Source organism: Macaca mulatta, chromosome 14 (assembly GCF_049350105.2).
Source record: "Macaca mulatta isolate MMU2019108-1 chromosome 14, T2T-MMU8v2.0, whole genome shotgun sequence".
In the NCBI taxonomy this organism is placed as follows: Eukaryota; Metazoa; Chordata; class Mammalia; order Primates; family Cercopithecidae; genus Macaca; species Macaca mulatta.
The window spans coordinates 38,348,331-38,360,391 of NC_133419.1; the positions used below are offsets into that span (position 1 = coordinate 38,348,331).

Genomic DNA, 12,061 nt, shown 5'->3' on the forward strand with positions numbered 1-12,061 from the left:
TTCAAAATCACTTTGACTGCGGTTACTGATGAGGTAAATTCCCTCAGCAGGCTGAGGCAATATTTTCCAAAGGAAAGCAAGTTTTGTTTTTGTATTTGCTTCTCCTTCTCATCACAAGCCATGCTTAGATTCCCAGCTATATCTGCCCACAAATGACCATCTGGCCTACAGCTGCCATTTCCAAGTGGAAATGCTTTAGCACGAGTAGTCCAAGAGCTCTTTTCACTTCTTGTAAATGACAATGTCTTTGTTGTAGGTTACCCCATCCTTTCCAGTGGAAGACAATAACTGTCATTTTCTTTCTTTCTCTTTTCATGCACACTTGTTTACAGTGGAAACACATATGTTGCAAAGTGTTTGTTGCAAGGAGCTAGTAGGCTTAAACTGTAAGCGTGACCAGTTGCATTTTATCGACTCTGAGAGTAAGCTCTCAGAGAGAAACTTAGAAGCTAAAGTGGCAATGTTAGAATTGTGGAATTCAGTCAGATGCAAGTTCGTTTGCTGCTGCATGCACCCAGCCAGATGCATGTTCATTTGCCTTCTGGTTGAGTATTGAGAGTGGTCTCAGCCCTAGAAAATAACCTATCCCTTCCTTTTCTTTACACTGACCAAGTCTGTTGATGCAAAGAAGAATACAGTAATAATAGTTAATATTTATAGAGTGCTTATTATGTGACTGGCACCGTGCTGAGTGCTTTATAAACATTATTTTATTAAATACTCTTAACCACGCTGTGCAGTGGTTATAAATATTACCCCACTTGAAAATTTTGAAATCTGTGGCTCCAAGGTGAGTCACTTGTCCAAGGTCACAAAGCTTGTCTGACTTACTTTTCTGGGTTTTTAAAATGGCAAGACTGTTGTAAACTGCTGGAGGACAGGAATCGTGATTTGTCCAGCAATGAGTCCTCAATACTTAGCACAGAGCCTCACTCAGCAGAAGATCCTAAAAGCAAAACAAAACAAAAACAAAAACTTCCAGAATGACTAGATTTTGACTGAATGGATAACAAGTTTGTGCATTTACAGTAGAAGGCTATTTGTTTTCTCTTCTAAAAACCATGAATCTCTCCAACCAACTTTATTGAAAGTCATCTACACTCAGGAATGTGGTAGAGAAAAATGCTACTGTTACATTGACCTCTCTGGGAACTACTTTTACCCCTATATAATCTGACCCTTGTTACCTGAAAATAGATTACAGTTAATGTTGTCTTATTTCTGTCTTCAGTTTTCCCATGAGTCATGCTATTTGTTTCATTAAAATGTCCTCTTGTTTTGCCTGTTCAATCCTGTCTACCTTCAAGGTTCAGCCGAGACCTCATCTCCTTCAGAAAGCATCCACCTGCGTTCCCTGATCTCTTTTTGCTCCTACAGTGATTATAGTTTCATGAATGCCAGTTACAATGTAATGATTGCTAGGAACCCAATAGACTGTGTATAGAGGCTGAGGGATTAGGTTCACTGGGTAAAAAGAGCTTTAGGCAGACACAGTCTTGACACATGGACAGTCTCTAAGAGAGTGGTTAATAATGACTCAATGATCCAGTATTTGTGGCCAGAGCTTTGGTCTTATATTCTTAATGGCTAACCCACCCTTCTTTAGCTGCTTTTTTCTTTAACTGTGCCTATGAACATAGACACACAGCCTTATGAGACTATTTCTTCATATTGAGACATTAGACAGTATTCTAATGGGCATTTAAAGCATTTACTGTGTTCCAGTTAGTTTACTTACATCATAGCATGACTTTAGTAGTCAAAGAACAGGGCTAGCCTAAACTGAAATGAAATATATGTTTCCTGAGTGAGGATTTTAGGTGTACCGTGGAGGTCCTGTGGATTCCTTTTTCCTGAATCTTCTTATTTTTTACTGCTTGCTAAAGTTCTACTCTTGGAATTTTATGTTCTTATAGCTAGTCCAATACAGAGACAGGCATTTAGAATTTGATGACCATAGTATTATGTCTTAAAGATTTTTTTCTTCCGGGAAAGTTGGCCATCCAGTGACTCTAGCTGTCAGGCTGGCTGTGAATTTTGCTTAGCTCTTTTGATTGACCCTTCTGTGTTTTAGAACTAGAGTCAGAACAATGTCACAGCTGACATTTGATCAGAACATCATAATTTATGAAGTGTTTTCAGAGAAACTCTCCTGAGCTTTAAAACTCCATATAAGGGATAACAAGATTTTTATCCTTGTTTTGCAAATGAAGAAATTGAGAATTAAAGATAAAATTTCTCACCAAAGTCTATTCAGCCTGTAAATGGAGGGCTAATGTGTTCATATTCCTCAGTTGTTTTTCCATCATACAGTATTTCCCATTTTTAACATGGTTTCAGACAGTGCTAACCATATTAGAACTATCTGGGATACTTGTTTTAAAAATACCAATGTCAAAGCCTTATCCCTACTGATTCTAGTTTCAGCATGGGTAGGGCCTGGCCATCAGTATTTTTTATGTTCCCTATTTCTAATGTGAGAACCACTGATCTGTAGTCTTCATTTCCACCACACTTGGTGAACTACAAAGGACTCTGCAAACTGAAAGCAATATAAATATTAGTGGTGTCTTCTTTATAGCAGTTGCGAAAGTCAGGCTGTTAAACCATTAAATTTCTGGATAAATAAATTTTCTGTGGATATACAAGCTTCAAAATCCAGGTCTTCTGTCTTCTGCCAGACAGTTTTCCACTCCAGGCTGTATGCTGCCCCAAGCAAAATAACAGGCGAAGGTTATCTCCTTTAACTGGCTAGCTGTTAGTATTTTTAAAGTTGTTTGTGCTTCTGCGATTTCTCTGACACAGACATAGTATTTACAATCACCAGCTTACTTTTATATCTGACCAGCTGCCTTAAAAAAATGTTAACTAGTTTATAGCTTATACTTTCTCAGAAATTTTATGGTGAAAACATATTTTCCAACGAGTACATTCCTCTGTTTTTCTGGGTTTCAAGCATAACACTTTAGATGTGATCAGTGGCTTGGACCCAGAAGCACAGTCTGCTCACTCCTGGCCAGTGAGACCATTTTGCTGAACAACAGCCGGCAACTGCAGAGTCACCTTCAGGCTGATTCCTCCAGGCTCACCTGGAGTTGAATTCCACTGCTTTCTCGGGGGATCATCATTTTTAGTAAAAGGACAGGGTCAGTTCTCCCTTCTCTGCCTCTAGTAGAAGGTGAGTCTGAAGTGCTGGAAAAGTTACACAGAAAAGTGAAGGGAGGCAAAAGTGAAGGCAGAATTTCTCTTTAGTAAATAAATCCTAGCTAATGAGAAAATTCAGTTAGACTTTGGAGTGGAACAAGATGGCAGAATAGAAGGCGACACCAACCATCTTGCCTGCAAGGATGCCCATTTAATAACTACACCGAAAAAAATCACCTTCATAAGAACTAAAAAAAGATGAGCACACTGTAGATGGTGTTAACCTTGTATTGCTGAAAGAGACACTGAAGAGGTAGGAAAAACACTCTTAAATCACTGACGCCACCTTTCCCCCATCCTCCAGCAGCCCTGACATAGTATGGAGAGCATTTTCGTGTGCTGGGGAGAGGGAGATTATAGCATTTGTGAGGCTTTGAACTCAGTGCCTGGGGAACATGCCGCCTTGAAGGGAAGAACACAGGCATAACTGACTTTGCCACCTGCTGATTGTAGAGCCCCAAGGCCTTGAGCAAACATAGGCTGTAGCCAGGCAATGATTAAAACAAGCATTGAGCAAGACCCAGTGCTCCACAGGCTTCAGGTGTGAACCAGCCCAGTCCTAATCATGCTTCGTGTCACACCACCACTAGCTCCAGGTGACTCAGAACGGAGAGAGAGAATCCATTTATTTGGGAGAAAGTAAGGGAAGAACACAAGTGTCTCTGCCTGGTAATCAGAGAATTCTTCGCATCTTGTCCAAGACCATCAAGGCAGTACCTCTAGAGTCTGTAAGAACCACAGCATTACAGGGCTTAGGGTGCCCCTAAAGCAGATATAGCTTAAATCACAATGCCCAAGTCCTTTTGACAATCTGGAAAGCCTTCCCAAGGAGGACTGGTACAAACAAGCCCAGACTGAGAAGACTACAATAAATACCTAACTCTTCAATGCCCAGACACCAAAGGACATCTACTAGCGACAGACATCAACATCATTCAGGGAAGCATAACCTCACCAAATGAGCTAAATAAGGCACGAGGGACCAAACCTGGAGAAATAGGAGGTGACTTTTCAGACAGAGAATTCAAAATAGCATTTTGAGGAAACAAAGAAATTCAAGGTAACACAGAGAAAAAATTCAGAATCCTATCAGATGAATTTAATAGAGAGCTTGCAATAATTAAAAAGAATCAAGCAGAAATTCTGGAGCTGAAAAATGCAATTAGCATGCTGAAGAATGCATCAAAGTTTTCTAATAGCAGAATTGATCAACCAGATGAAAGAATTAGTGAGCTTGAAGACAGGCTATTTGAAAATACATGGTCAGAGGAGAAAAAAAAAAAAAACAGAATAAAAAACAATGAAGCATATCTATGGAATATAGAAAATAGCTTCAAAAGGGCAAATCTAGGAATTATTGCTTTTATAGAGGAAGTACAGAAAGAGATAGGCGTAGAAAGTTTATTCAAAAGAATAATAACAGAGAACTTCCCAAATCTAGAGGGAGATATCAATATCCAAGTACAAGAAGGTTATAGAACACTAAGTAGATTTAACCCAAAGAAAATTACTTCAAAGCATTTAATAATCAACCCCCACAGGTCAAGGATGAAGAGAGCATCCTAAAAGTAGAAAGAGAAAAGAAACAAATAAAATGCAATGAAGCGCCAGTACATCTGGAAGCAGACTTTTCAGTGGAAACCTTACAGACCAGGAGAAAGTGGCATGACATATTTAAAGTGCTAAAGGGAAAAAACAAAACAAAACAAAAAAAACCCCAACACCTTTTACCCTGGAATAGTATATTCAGTAAAAGCATTCTTCAAACATGAAGGAGACATAAAGACTTTCCTCGACTAACAAAAACTGAGGGATTTCAACACCAGACCTGTCCTATAAGAAATGATAAAGGAAGTATTTCAATCAGAAAGAAAGAGACATTAATTAGCAATAAGAAATAATGAAGATTCAAAAATCACTGAGAATAGTAAGCACATAGAAAATCACAGATATTATAACACTGTAGCTGTGGTGTGTAAACTGCACTTATCTTAAGTAGAAAGACTAAGTGATGAACCAATCAAAAAGAACAACTACAACAACTTTTCAAGACATAGACAATACAATAAGATATGAAAAGAAATAACAAAATGTTAAAAAGCAGAGGGGGATAAAGTTAAGTTATAGAGTCTATTAGTTTTCTTTTTGTTTGTTTATTTATGTGAATGCTGTTAAGCTGTTATCAATTTAAAATAATAGGTTAAGATATTATTTGCAAGCCCCATGGTAACCTCCAACCAAAAAACAATACACCACGAATACACAAATAATAAAAAGCAAAAATCTAAATCATATCACCGGAGAAAATCACCCTCACTAAAAGGAGACATGGAGAAGTGAAAGAGGGAAGAGAAGACCACAAAACAATCAGATAATAAATAACAAAATGGGAAGAATAAGTCCTTACTTATCAATAACAACATTGAATGTAAATGGACTAAATTCTTCATTCAAAAGACACAGAGTGGCTGAATGGATAAAAAATCAATCTGGAAATATCTGTTGCCTACAAAAAGCACACTTCACCTATCAACACACACATAGACTGAAAATAAAGGAATGGAAAAAGATTTCCCATGCCAATAGAAGCAAAAAAAGAACAAGAGTTGCTATACTATATCAGAAAAATAGATTTCAGGACAAAAACTATAAGGACAGACAAAGAAGGTCACTATATAATGATAAAGGGGACAATTCAGCAAGATGATATAACAATTTTAAATATATATGTACTGAATACTGGAGCACCCAGATATATAAAGCAAATATTAGAGCTAAAGAGAGAGCTAGGTCCCAATACAATAATAGCTGGAGACTTCGACACCCCACTTGCAGCATTGGATAGACGTTCCAAACAGAAAATCTACAAAGAAACATCAGACGTAATCTGCACTATATGAACCTAATAGGTACTTACAGAATATTTAACCCAAATGGCTTCAGGATACACATTCCTTTCCTCAGCAAATGAATCGTTTTTAAGGATAAACCATATATTAGATCACAAAACAAATCTTAAAACATTCAGAAAGTTGAAATAATATCAAGCATATTATCTGACCACAATGGAATAAAACTAGAAACCAATAACAAGAGGAATTTTGGAAACTTTACAAATATATAGAAATTAATACGCTCTTGAAGGACCAGTGGGTCAATGAACAAATTGAGAAGAAAATAGAAAAATTTATTTAAATAGATGATAATGGAAACACAACATACTGAAACCTATGGAATACAGCAAAATGGTACTTAAGAAGGAAGTTTTAGCTATAAGTGTCTACATCAGAAAATAAGAAAAACTTCAAATGAACAATTTAATAATGTATTTTAAGGAACTAGAAAAGCAAGAACAAACAAACCCAAATTAGTGGAAGATAAGGTATGATAAATATCATAGCAGAAGTAGATAAAGTTGAAGAAAGCAATACAAAAGATCAATGAAACAAAATATTAGTTTTTTTTAAAAGTTAAACAAAATTGAGAAACCTTTAGACAGACTAAAAAAAAAAAAAAAGAGAAAAGATTCAAATAAATAAAATTACAAATGAAACAGGAGACATTACGACTGATATTGTAAGACTCCAAAGAATAATAGTGACTAATATGAGCAACTATATGCCAATAAATTGGAAGATTTAGAAGACATGGACAAATTTTTAGACCCATATGATCTACCAATATTGCACCATTAAAGAATTGAAGAAATCTGGCCAGGCACAGTGGCTCACATCTGTAATCCTAGCACTTTGGGAGGCCAAGGTGGGCAGATTGCCTGAGCTCAGGAGTTTGAAAACAGCTTGGACAACATGGTGAAACTCCATCTCTACTAAAGTACAAAAAATTAGCTGGACATGGTGGTATGCACCTGTAGTCCCAGCTACTTGGGAGGCTAAGGTGGGAGAATTGCCTGAACCCAGGAGGCAGAGGTTGCAGTGAGCTGAGATCATGGCACTGAACACCAGCCTGGGTGATACAGTGAGACTCCATCTCAAAAAAGAAAAAAAATAAAATTGAAGAAATCCAAAACCTAAACAGACTAATAACAAGTAACAAGATCAAAATGGTAATAAAAAGTCTCCTAGTAAAGAAAAACCCTGGACCCAATGGCTTCACTGAATTCTACCAAACATTTAAGAATAACTAGTACTAAGCCTAATCAAACTATTCCGAAAAAGAGAGGAGGAAGGAATACTTCCAAACTCATTCTACAAGGCCAGTATTGCCTTGATACCCAAACCAGAAAAAGATATGTCAAAAAAAGAAAACAGCAGGCCAATATCTCTGATGAATATTGATGCAAAGTTCCTCAACAAAATACTAGCAAACTAAATTTAACAATATGTTAAAAAGATAATTCATCATGACCCACTGGGATTTATCCTAGGGATGCAAGGATGGTTCAACATATGTAAATCAATCAATGTGATAGGTCATATCAACAGAATGAAGTACAAAAGCCATATGATTATTTCAATTGGTGCTGAAAAAGCTTTGGATAAAGTTCAACATCCCTTCATGGTAAAAACACCTTCAAGAAACTGGGTGCAGATTGAATATACCTTAACATAACAAAATCTATGTACAATAGACCCACAGGTTGTATCCTACTGAACAGGGAAAAACCAAAAGTCTTTCCTCTAAAATCTGGAACATGACAAGGATGCCCATTTTCATCACTATTATTCAACACAATACTGGAAGTCCTAGCTAGAGCAATCAGACAAGAAAAAGATAAAAAGGGCATCCAAATTGTAAGGAAAGAAGTCAAATTATCCTCATTTGCAGATGATATGATGTTATATTTGGAGAAACCTAAAGACTCCACCAGAAAATGATTAGAACTGAAAAACAAATTCAGTAAAGTTGCAAGATACAAAATCAACATGCAAAAATTGCTAGCATGTTTATATGCCAACATAGAACAATATGGAAAACAAATGAAAAAGTAATCCCATTTACAATAGCCACGCAAAGAACCAAATACTTAGAAATTAACTTAAGCAACAAAGTGAAAGATCTCTACAATGGAAATTATAAAACACTGATGGAAGTAATTGAAGAGGACCCCAAAAATGGAAAGATATTCCATGTTCATGGATTGAAAGAATCAATATTGTTAGAACGTCCATATTACCCAAAGTAACCTACAGATTCAATGCAATCCCTATTAAAATGCCAATGACATTCTTCACAGGAATAGGAAGAGCAATCCTAAAATGTATATAAAACCACAAAAGACCAGAATTGATAAGTTATCCTGAGAAGAAAGAACAAAACAGGAAGAACCACATTACCTAACTTCAAATTATACGAAAGAGCTATAGTAACCACAAAAGCATGGTACTGGCATATAAACAGATACGTAGACCAATGAAACAGATCAGAGAACCTGGAACAAATCCACACACCTACAGTGAACTTATTTTTGACAAAGTTGCCAAGAACATACAGTGTGGAAAAGACAATCTCTTCAATAAATGGTGTTGAGAATACTGGATATCCACATACAGAAGAATGAAACTAGAACCCTACCTTTCACCATATACAAAAGTCAAATTAAAATGGATTAAAGACTCAAATCTAAGACCTCAAAATATGAAATTGCTGTAAGAAAACTTTGGGGAAACGTTCAAGGACATTGGTCTCAAAAAATATTTCTTGAGCAATATCCCACAAGCACAGGCAACTGAAACAAAAATGGATAAATGGGATCATATAAAGTTAGAAAGCTTCTGTATAGCAAAGGAAACAATCAACAAAGTCAAGAGACAACACACAGAATGGAAAAAAAATATTTACACACTATCCTGACAAGAGATTAATAACCAGATTAATATTTACAAACTGACAAGAGATTAATAATCAGAATATATAAGGACCTCAAACAGCTCTACAGGAAAAATATCTCTAATTATCCAGTTGTAAAAAAGGCAAAAGATTTGAACAGACATTTCTCAAAAGAAGACATACAAATGGCATTCAGGCATATGTATGAATGAAAAGGTGCTGAACATCACCAATCATCAGACAAATGCAAATCAAACCTACAGTGAGATATAATTTTACCCCAGGTAAAATGGCTTATATTCAAAAGACAGGCAATAACAAATGCTGACGAGAATGTAGAGAAAAGGGAGCCCTTGTACTGTTGGTGGGAACATAAATTAGTACAATCACTATGGAGAATATGTTGGAGATTCCTCAAAAAACTGAAAATTAAGTTACTATCTGATCCAGCAATCCCACTTCTGGGTATATACCCCAAAGCAAGGAAATTAGTATATCGAAGAGATATCTGCACTCTTATATTTGTTGCAGCACTGTTCACAATGGTCAAAATCTGGAAGCCATGTAAGTGTTCATCAATGGATGAATGAACAAATAAAATGTGGCACTTACATACCACAGAGTACTATTCACTGTAAAAATAATGAGATTCTGTCATTTGCAACAACATGAATGGAACTAAAGATTATCATGTTAAGTGAAATAAGTCAGGCACAGAAAGACAAACATTGCATATTGTCGTTTATATGTGGGATCTAAAAATCAAAACAGTTGAACTCATGGAGATAGACAGTAGAAGGATGGTTATCACAGAAGGGTAGATGGGGGCTGGGGGGAACATGAGGTTGGTTAATGCATCCAAAAATACAGTTAGAAAAAAATGAGTAAGACCTAGTATTTGATAGCACAACAGGGTGATTATAACTGATAATAATTTAATTGTATATTTTAAATATATAAGAGTATAATTGGATTGTTTGTAATGCAAAAGATAAATACTTGAGACGATGAATATCCAATTTTACATGATGTGATTATTACACATTGCATGCCTGTATCAAAACATCTAATGTACCCCTATAAATATATACACCTACTATGTACCCACACAAATTAAAATAAAAATACTTTGGAATAAAAGAAAATTCAGTTAGTCAGAACTCCTTTCTATTTTCCTGGAAAGTGATAAACACTAACAAGCAATTAAAAAGCAATTAAAAAAATCTTCCTGGCTATGTCCTATGTTGTATTAGAATGTAATATTTTTAAGTCAGAGATGGTCTTTATTCATCTTTGTATTCTTCTCACCTAAGGCACTGCCTAAGGAATATTTTTACTTGATATATTTGTTTTTAGACTCATTTTTATTTTTATCAAATTAACATGTTCATGGTTTAAATTTTTATAAAATAAAGCAAATGATATTTTCAAGCCTTATAATGAAAAACAGCAGCTTTCTGTTCTCTCCCATCATATTCTAACTCCATTCTCTAGTAACTTTCAAATACTTTGACTATTTTTTCTGACATTTTATTTCTTATTTGTAAATAATACATTAATGCTGATTTTTCTTGATTTATAGATTTTAGAAACTGTTAACCTGATGTCAACTTTAGAAATGATTTATTAACCTTTTATGGTAGAGAAGAATTTAGTTTATGTGTAACCTTCATTTCCCCTGACTTTTTAAAATCTCCACTCTCCCTTTGAACATAGTTACATCACAGTTTTGTTAAGTAAAATGTCACTAGTCCTTTCTTATCTGAGGTTTTACTTCGCATAGTTTCAGTTACCTCAGGTCAATGAGGTAACTGAAAATATAATATTTTGAGAGAGAGTGAGAGAGAAAGAGAGACTAGATAACTTTTATGACAGTGTATTGTTATAATTGTTGGACTTTATTATTAGTTATTGTAGTTAATCTCTTACTGTGCCTAATTTATAAATTAAACTTTATCATTGGTATGTATGACTAGAAAAAGACATAGTACTGTATATACAGGGTTTATTATTATTTTTGATTTTAGGTATCCATTTTAGGTTTTAGGGATCCACTGGGGGTCTTGGAATGTTTCCCCTGCAGATAAGGGAAAGTACATTTCTTTCTCCATGTAAATATTGTCCATGTAAATACTGCTGAGACCAGTAGTATATTATGATTCTATTTACTTTCTTGTATGCTTTGTTTTCCTTCTCAAGTTAATTGCTTGATTTTATATTTATTTCTTTTTATTTGCTAAAATTGTCTATAATTTTTTAATTGCTTTTAAATGCAACACAATTTTAACAGGCTTCTTGATACTATTTTTATGTAAATTGATATATGTGTACATGTATCAAATTATCAATTCCATTTTGATATTTTTCTCTTAAAGACTTCATTTCCTGTTTTCAGTCAAATCTTGATGGGCTGTTCTATGTAAATACTGAGCAACTGTCATTCTATCTGTAATAAGCAACCTCTGAGATAGTTCCTAAAGATCTCCTCTTGTTATTTATGCCCTTGTATAATCCTCTTTCCTCAAGTGTGGATTGAAATTCTTTATTTCTTCTAACAAAAAATATGCAACAGAAGTGATAGAAAGTGACTTTTTCAATAGAAAGCCTATGGCTTCTACACTGAAAACTCTAATTAGGCACTTGGTCTATTTCTCTTTCCCTCCCTCCCTCCCTCCCTCCCTCCCTCCCTCCCTCCCTCCCTCCCTCCCTTCCTTCCTTCCTTCCTTCCTTCCTTCCTTCCTTCCTTCCTTCCTTCCTTCCTTCCTTCCTTCCTTTCCTCTTTATCTTTTTTTGAGACAAACTTTGGCTCCTGTTGCCCAGGCTGGAGTGCAATGGCGGGATCTTGGCTCACTGCACCCCCCGCCTTCAGAGTTCAAGCGATTCTCTTGCCTCAGCCTCCCAAGTAGCTGAGATTACAGGCACCCACAACTATGCCCGGCTAATTTTTGCATTTTTAGTAGAGACGAGGTTTCATCACATTGGCCAGACTGGTCTCAAACTGCTGACCTCAGGTGATCCACCCACCTTGGCCTTCCAAAGTGCTGGGATGACAGGCATGAGCCACCAC

At 35.8% G+C, this 12,061-nt stretch overlaps 1 long non-coding RNA gene across 2 annotated transcripts in view; it reads right to left on the bottom strand.

Annotated features, from left to right (window-relative positions):
* Positions 1–12,061, bottom strand: part of LOC106993303 (uncharacterized) — a 233,053-nt gene that overhangs the window by 21,937 nt on the left and 199,055 nt on the right. For both annotated transcript variants that reach the window (XR_001439508.3, XR_013404523.1), the window contains one exon: positions 832–946. This is a non-coding gene — a long non-coding RNA (uncharacterized LOC106993303). The remainder of the gene's footprint in view (positions 1–831; positions 947–12,061) is intronic.